Source organism: Rhinolophus ferrumequinum, chromosome 17 (assembly GCF_004115265.2).
Source record: "Rhinolophus ferrumequinum isolate MPI-CBG mRhiFer1 chromosome 17, mRhiFer1_v1.p, whole genome shotgun sequence".
Classification (NCBI taxonomy): Eukaryota; Metazoa; Chordata; class Mammalia; order Chiroptera; family Rhinolophidae; genus Rhinolophus; species Rhinolophus ferrumequinum.
In genome coordinates, this window is record NC_046300.1 from 33,879,809 (window position 1) to 33,888,725 (window position 8,917).

Below are 8,917 nucleotides of genomic sequence, written 5' to 3' on the forward strand. Positions count from 1 at the left end.
GCTTGTGCTTTGGTTGTATCTAAGAAATCATTACCTAACCCAAGGTATGAAGACTTATGCGTGTTCTAAGAGTTTTGTAGTTTTAGCATTCATTGTGATCTATGATCCATTGTGAGTTTGAGATAGGAATCTAACTTCATTTTACATGTAGATATCCAGTTGTCCTGCATCATTTCTTGAAAAGACTCCTCCATTATTTTGCACACTAAACAATTTCACTTGTTCATTTCCCTCTACTAGAATGTGAAATTGGTTTGGAGTAGAAACATGTAGGAAGAGATGTCAGGAGTTTGGGAGGGTGGGTGGGAAAGGAATTGGGGGAGAGACTGAATGTGGAGTGGAGACAGGAGTTAGTGGGGTAATCAGAGCTAGGAGGGAGAATCAGAGAATTTAAACATTCTAATTAGCGTCCTGAAACTGCAGGTTTGTAATGGTTTTGATTCCTCAGCCAGCTACTGTAACTAGGCATTCATAGGGCCTGCAGAATGCAGGCAAGTTACGAATTGCTTCTCTTGAGCTGGGATATTATGAAGGATGGTAATCAAAAGAAATGACTGCTTTAAATAAGTGTTTTTATTATCTAAAAATGAGAGGAATTATGTTCCCATCGAGGATTTAGGATATCCATATAAATAATCATTAAGGTAATTTAAGCCTTTTAAAATTGTAGCCCTAGTGAGAACCAGAATTCGAAATGACAACTGGATGTCGTAACAAGCTGGGTACAACTTGAGTTGTCAACTCATTTCACCTGTAAATACCCCCTACCACTGAACACCCTCCCCCAACTGAACTTGACAGGGATCCCAGCACACAACAGGAAACTTGCAAGGATAAGACCCTTTCCAAATATGATGGAAAATAGTGTGTAACGTAGGAGGGTGTCACGCGGGGGATCCTGCCGACTACGCCATGTGTCATGCGGGGTGGCCTGCAGGGTCTCAGCTCCCACTCCCCACACAAAAACGCAGGACATGGTGAGGCCAAAAAGGAACACCCACGGAGCCATAAGTAGGGGAGTCATATCTCTATACTCTCGCTGGCGGCTCGGTTGGAGAAACAGGAAACAGGAGCAACACAATTCTCAACCCTCACTGTGCCGCTTGCAGGCTCAGCCACCATCTTCTTGCTAGCTCCCCCTTCTTTGCTAGCCTAGCCGCGGCAGTTATATTAGTGCCCAATGGCTCACTGGTTACAGCTGACGGCCAACTAGCCACAGCTGATGGCCATTTGTCGCAGTCGACGGCCCTTTACTACCTGAGCCAGCACCTTTCTATGTGAGGCTGAGAGCCTGGAAACTGCTTTTTGGGGCTCTGTCCCCACAGAGGGAAATAGCACCCAGAGTCTGTCTTGTTATTAGACTTGAGCAGACAGTTTTAGTGTCAGGTGAGTTAACTAAGGAGGCAGTTACCTCCCCCCCCCCAAAAAAGGTAGATTTAACAGAAGGAATGACAAGTTTATTGCAAATATTTAGTGTGATGTTCTACATTTTGCAGTGACATAGTTTTCTGATTTTTTTTTTCCTTTAGACCTGAGCAGTTTTTGATCCCAAACTCTGAAGTTCTCTGTCTTAAACCACTATGTTTTACCTTTTCTTACCGTGTTATAACAAAGTATCAGGCAATAATTTTCTATATCATCTGACTCCTATTGGATGATTTTACCTTTTTATCCCCAGAAAAAAAATTTTTTTTAATTTTTTTCTGAGCAGGAAGCCAAGAAACTTGTTTTGAATGTTGGCATATGAAAATTCAAAACATTACCCCAGGACAGAAACTTTGTGTTTCTCCTTTTTAAATCCAAAGTTTAGACAATATCCCTAAAAAAGACTGCCGCTGAACTTTTTATCCTGTATGTGCAATTTTTTTTCATAATAAGTGGGGCAACTCAACAGATTATTTCTATGGTTTGCAAATGGCTGCATTTTGGAATAACCTGGAGATCTTTTTTAAAAATACTGATGCCTGACTCCTACTGCCAAGCATTGTAATTTAATTGGGATGGGATGTGACCTGCACACAGCAAGTCTTTTTTGTTTTGTTTTTAATTCCCGAGTTCTAATGTGCTGCAAAGTTTGGGAGCCACTGGGTTATGTCAAAACATGAGTGATTTACCAAGGAATTGGAAAAAGTCACAGGGCTACTTAGAGTATGTAGGAAATCTTTTCAGTTGTATTCTTAGCCCAGAAAGGATTATATTTCTAAATGCATATTTGGACACTGTAAAATGGGAGGAAATGGATACTGAAGTGGGGATGGGAGAAGACCTGTAAGCTGAAATACTAAAGAGTTCTTTTGATTTTTATGTAAACCTTTCCATAGTTTAGTATTATCAGTGTAAGGACCATATTTAATATTTCCACTGTCATTTCTTAGACAACTATCTCACCATAATATAATTACAGTAGCCATTTGGTTTTCTTTCTCTATACGATTTTACTGTTAGACTTGTGTCTTGACAGTAGGGCTGACCATTCCAGAATTAACTCACTGTAAATGTTAATTGCTTTATACTATCCCTGGCTGCTTTTAATTTGCCCTTCCCTTATTATGGGTTTTAAGGGTTTCTTGAGAATTCTGCAGTTCTCCCTGGTGATTGTGGAATGAACCATAATTAACTTGACCACAGCTGAGCTCAGCAACTGCAGAATCCTACAGCTCATCTCCTTGGGAATCAGAGCTTCAGACGTTTGTACTGCCTGCTCAGTCTGTGGTTCACTTCCCTCGCCAGCTGCTACATTTTAGGGGTCATGTGGGTTGCACTTAAACATCCTTTTTAATTGACACGCAGAGGAATTCTTTGGCTTTAACTTGCTGAAACTATTGTGGTTTTCGTCCTGGTTTCTCTGATTTTATAGTTCAAATTTATGCCTTTGATTAAAAACTGAATTAAACTTGGAAGTCAGGAACTCCCACCTTCAATGACTCCATGGTAATGGGGGTGAAAGCAGGTTGCAAGCTTCCATTATATTCCTTTGTTCTTCCCTGACATTCCCTTCTTCCTTCTCTCTTTTTTATTTTTAAACCTTAGCTCCAGTCTGGCAAGAGTGTTAAATAGTAAATCATTCATTGGAATTTAAAAACATTAAATTTAAAATTAATTTTAAAAAATGAAAAAATATTTAACCTTGTGCTGGGCACAAATGTTACTCGTTTACCGTGTTTCCCCGAAAATAAGACCTAGCCGGACAATCAGCTCTAATGTGTCTTTTGGAGCAAAAATTAACATAAGACCCAATCTTATTTTACTAGAATATAAGACCGGTTCTTATCTAACATAATATAATATAAGACAGGGTCTTATGTTAATTTTTGCTCCAAAAGATGCATTAGAGCTGATTGTCCATCTAGGTCTTATTTTCAGGGAAACACGGTAACTAGTAATGAAGGAGCTGGGATCCTGCTCCAGGTGTCTTGGCTTCAGCACATTCTTAACCATGAGGCTTTGCTTTTGCTCCTGTTGCTCGATTTGAGGTGAGAGAAGTAGGGAACAAATGTTTCTTCCAGTTTGACTTGAAAATGCCCTTGCTGGATTCCCAACCCAAAGTCAGCATGGATGCTCTAGAGACCAGCTCCTTTACTATCTCCGCCTTAAAGCAGCAGAATGCAGAGCTCCTAATGATGAGGTGAGTCATGCTATCCTTTTTTAATAGCTAGGGGTGGGATATTTTTTAGGATGTTTTATGATGATACATTTCAAATATATTAGTACAGAGAATGTATAATAAATGTCCTTGAACCTGTAACTCAGTTTATGGTCACTCTTATTTTTTCTGTGAACACCCTCCTTATTTCCTGGGTTATTTAAAAACTAATCCCAGGCCTATTTCATCCAGAAATATTTCACCAAGGGATAAAGATTCAACCATAATGCCATTATCACACTTAAAAAGCTAACATTTTGTTAATATCAAATACCCTGTTGGTGTTAAAACTTCTCTGATTTCTCATGGTGCTTTACAGTTGGTTTGTTGAAAGCAGAATTCAGAAAAGCATGACCCCATTGCATTTAGTCTTTTCAGTCTCCATTAATTCCCCCACTTTATTCTTACCGTCTAGTTATCGAAGAAACTTGGTCATTTGGTTTGTAGAATTTTCCACATTCTGAATTTCGCTTTCCTACATTTCCTATAAATGAGTAGTGTGCTGGTTATTAATTTACTGCCTTTAGTTTTCCAAAGCAGCCCCCTTCTTTACCCTGGGTTGTGATTCAGGAGCTCTGGCCCCTGAAGACATCTCTTTGCCAATAGAGGGCGCAGGAGGAACAGCGCAGAATTAGCAAGAGCGAGGGTGTGAAGTCCTTAGGGCAGCTGGCAGGCTCACAAACGCGCCTGGAGTGTTCACCTCAGCAGCCCTCATGGTTCAGCTATGGCTCACACCCTGCAGCACTTACTGCAGCTCATGTCCTGCAGCAAGTTCCTCTGCCACGGGCAGGCTGGGGTTGCGGCGGCAGTCATGCTCTCCCTTCACAGGTGTGACCCTCAACCTTGAGAGGGACCCCACCTTTAAGTCCCTTCCTTGTTCACTGCCCTCCACCTCAAGGGTAAGTGGCTGCTTTCTGTGTTGCTACTGCTGTTCCCTTAGCATATTCTTGTACCCTTCTTAGTCGTTGACAGTTAATCATTGTTTTGTTGTATTTTTTCCTTTGTTTTGTTTTGTTTAAACATGCTGGTTTAAACATGCTGGTTTAATTGTTTTGTTTAAACATGCTGGTTTAATTTGTTTCCTGACTGAATGCTGGCTGATAATGGTCTCAGGAGACAACCCTCAAACATTGGATTTGGGGATTGGTTTGGTGGCGCCTCTGGTGTCAAGCAAAATGATGCGCTCCTTGGCAGTGGGAAATGGGATGTTGATAATTCCTGACATGTGGTGACATACAATTAAGCTACCACCTCTCCTTGCAAATGCCTCGGGGGCCCCTGGGACTTGGGCTTCCCTTGACTTTTATGGCAGCGATGATGTCTGCAAGGACCAGTGTGGGCTTGGTTCTGCATGCACTGGAGTGCTTCCAGGAAGAAATGACAAACTCAGGTCCTTAAACTCTCAGCTCAATGGTCCTCCCCATTCTGAGGACCAGAGAGCCGCCATGACAGCCCTGATAGAATTATTTCATGTAGCCAGGGGTTGATGTTGCTGAAAATAAAAATTTAGTTGTGCATGTTGCAGAATTACAACATCAGTTGAAATCACAACCTTTTAAAGTTTCTCATGTAAAATTCAAGACTTTGACGGGGAAGGACGGGGTCCTGAAATTTGGAATGGTGACATCTGGTTGGACTCAGACTAAACTAAGGGTCTTAAAACTTCCAATTTCTCTGAGCCTCCCCTCCTTTGCCCTCCCCTCCCCTCTCCTCCCCTCCTCTCCCCTTCCTTAGACATAATTTGCCCTCCTGTGTCAGCTGAGGAGGCGAACTAACCTTTACTTGAAGATCCTGAGATATCCACTCGAGACAGATTGTCTTGCAAAGAGATGCTCATTCTCAACTTCTTTGTTGCCACTACATCCATAGCTAGAGTGACAAAATAGGAAAAATTATTGGGCCGGCCCGGTGGCTCAGGCGGTTAGAGCTCCATGCTCCTAACTCTGAAGGCTGCCGGTTCGATTCCCACATGGGCCAGTGGGCTCTCAACCACAAGGTTGCCGATTCAACTCCTCGAGTCCCGCAAGGGATGGTGGGCAGCACCCCCTGCAACTAAGATTGAACACGGCACCTTGAGCTGAGCTGCCTCCTGGATAGCTCAGTTGGTTGGAGCGCGTCCTCTCAACCACAAGGTTGCCAGTTTGATTCCTCTACTCCTGCAAGGGATGGTGGGCTGCTCCCCCTACGACTAGCAACAGCAACTGAATCTGGAGCTGAGCTGCGCCCTCCACAACTAAGATTGAAAGGACAACAACTTGACTTGGAAAAAAGTCCTGGAAGTACACACTGTTCTCCAATAAAGTCCTGTTCCCCTTCCCCAAATAAAATCTTTTAAAAAAAAAAGGAAAAATTATTAAGTTTTTTCTAACGTATTGGCAGAAATCTGGGGAATATGTGTGGGAGTTTATATGAAGTGTGTTAGAGCAACAAGAACAGAATGTAACACTAAATTGAGCTGAATTCATTGATATGGGTGCACTTACTAGAGATCCTGGATGTAAAGTATTAGTTCCTAAGGCTCGAACAGCTTCCTTGTTTGGCTGACTGAAACTTGAACTCCGTGGTGGCCTGTGTTCAATGAAGTTGAGATGCTGGAGCTTCCATAGCATGATGTGGAGGAAGGGATCAAAAAGCTAGGTAACCTCCATCACCACACAGTTATAATATTTTTCTTGTGATGAGAACTTTTTAAGACCTTCCCTCTTAGTCACTTTGAAATATACGATACAGTATTATTAACTATAGTCATCATGCTGTACAGTACATTCCCAGAACTTATTTTATAATGGGAAGTTTGTGCCTTTTGACCACTTACACCCACACCCATGCCCCTGCCTCTGGCAACCACCAATCATTTCTCTATATCTGTGAGTTTCAGTTTCTTTGTTTACTTCTACATGTAACCGAGATCATACAGTATTTGTATTTCTCTGTCTGAATTATGCCCTCAAGGTCCATCCATGTTGTCACAAATGGCAAGATTTCCTTCTTTTTTACGGCTGAGTAATATTCCTGTGTGTGTGTGTGTGTGTGTGTGTGTGTGACATTTTTTTATCCACTCATCCATCAGTGGACATCCAGGTTGTTTCCATGTTTTGGCTGTTGCAAATAATGCTGCAATGACCATGGGGTACATGTATCTTTTCAAGTTTGTGTTTTCATTTGTTTTGGATATATATCCAGAAGTGAAAGTGCTGGATGATATGGGAGTTCTAGTTTTAATTTTTGGGGGAAACCTCTACACTCTTCCATAGGAGCTGCACCAATTTACCTTCCCATGAACAGTACGCAAAGTTTCCCTTGTCTCCACATTCTTGCCAATGTTTGTTATTTCTTGTCTTTTTTATAACAGCCATTCTGACAGGTGGGAGGTGATATCTCATTGTGGTTTTGATTTGCATTTTCCTGATGATTAGTGATGTTGAGCACCTTTTCATGTATCTGCTGGCCATCTGTATATTTTCTTTGGAAAAATGTCATGTTTTAATCAGTTTGTTTTTTGGCTGTTGAGTATATGATTTCTGTATGTATTTTGGCTATTAGACACTTATCATATATATGATTTGCAAATATTTTCTCCCATTTGGTAGATTGCCTTTTCATTTTGTTGATTGTTTCCTTTGCTGTGCAGAAGTTTTCTGGTTTGATGTAGTCCCACTTGTTTATTTTTACTTTTGTTGCCTTTGCTTTTGGTGTCAAATCCAAAAAAATCATCAAGACTGATGTCAAGAAGCTTACCCCCTATGTTTCTTTTTTTTTTTTTACATTAATATTCTTTATTCCATGTGCAAAAGTATAGTAGTTGTGCAGAAAACCCCCTATATTTTATTCTAGGAGTTTTACAGTGTCAGTTCTTACATTTAAGTCTTTAATGCATTTTGAGTTGCTTTTTGTGTGTGTGTATAGTGTAAGATAGTGATCCAATTTCATTCTTTTGTATGTGGCTGTCGAGTTTTCCCAACAACATTTATTGAAGAGACTGTTCTTTCCCCCATTGTATATTCTGGCTCTTTTGTCGTAGTTTAATTGACCATGTATGTGTGGGTTTGTTTCTGGCCTCTTTATTCTGTTCCATTGATCTATTTGTTTTTATGCCAATACCATACTATTTGATTACTATAGCTTTGTAATAGAGTTTCAAATCAGGCTGTGTGATGCCTCCAGCTTTGTTGGAGGAGTCTTTTATCTCAATATTGGTTTGGCTATTTAGGGTTTTTTGTGCTTCCATACAAATTTTAGAACTGTTTGTTCTATATTTTTGTGAAAAACGCCATTGGAGTTTTGATAGGAATTGCATTGCATCTGTGGATTGCCTTGGGTAGTATGGATATTTTAACAAACTTCTCCAATCCATGAGCACTGAATTATCTTTCTATTTCTTTGTGTCTTCTTCAATTTCTTGCATTAATATCTTATAGTTTTCATTGTACAGGTTTTTCACCTCCTTCATTCAATATATTCTTAGATATTTTATTTTTTTTTGATGTGATTGAAATGTGACTGTTTTCTTAATTTCTCGTCAATAATGTATAGAAATGCAACTAATTTTGCATATTGATTTTGTAACCTATTGACTTCACTGGATTTGTGTATTAGTTCTGACAACTTTTTTGTGCAGTTTTTAAGGTTTTCTATATATCATGTCATCTGCAAATAGTGAGTTTTACTTCTTTCACATTTGGATGCCTTTTTCTCCCCTTGCCTAATAGTTCTGGCTAGAACTTCCGATACTGTGTTGAACAAAAGTGGAGAGAGTGGGCATCCTTGTTCTGTTCCTGATCTTAAAGGAAAAGCTTTCGGCTTTTCATCATTGAGGATGATGTTGGCTGTGGGCTTCTCATATGTGACCTTCGTTATGTTGAGTTACATTCCCTCTGTACCCACTTTGTGGACGTTGAATTTTGTCAAATGCTTGTTCGCCATCAATTGAGATGATCATGATTTTTATCCTTCATTTTGTTAATGTGGTGTATCACAGCAATTGATTTGCAGATGTTGAATCATCTTTACATCCCTAGAATAAATCCCACTTGATCATGGGGCATGATCCTTTTAATGTATTGTTGAATTCAGCTATTTTGTTGATGGTTTTTGTATCTATGTTCATCAGAAATATTGGCCTGTAATTTTCTTGTTGTGTCCTTGTCTAATTTTGGTATTGGGATCAAGCTGGCCTCATAGAATGAGTTTGGCAGTGTTCCTTCCTCTTCTATTTTTTTGAAGAGTTTGAAAGAAGGATTAGTATTAATTCTTTAAATGTTTGGTAGAGTTCAC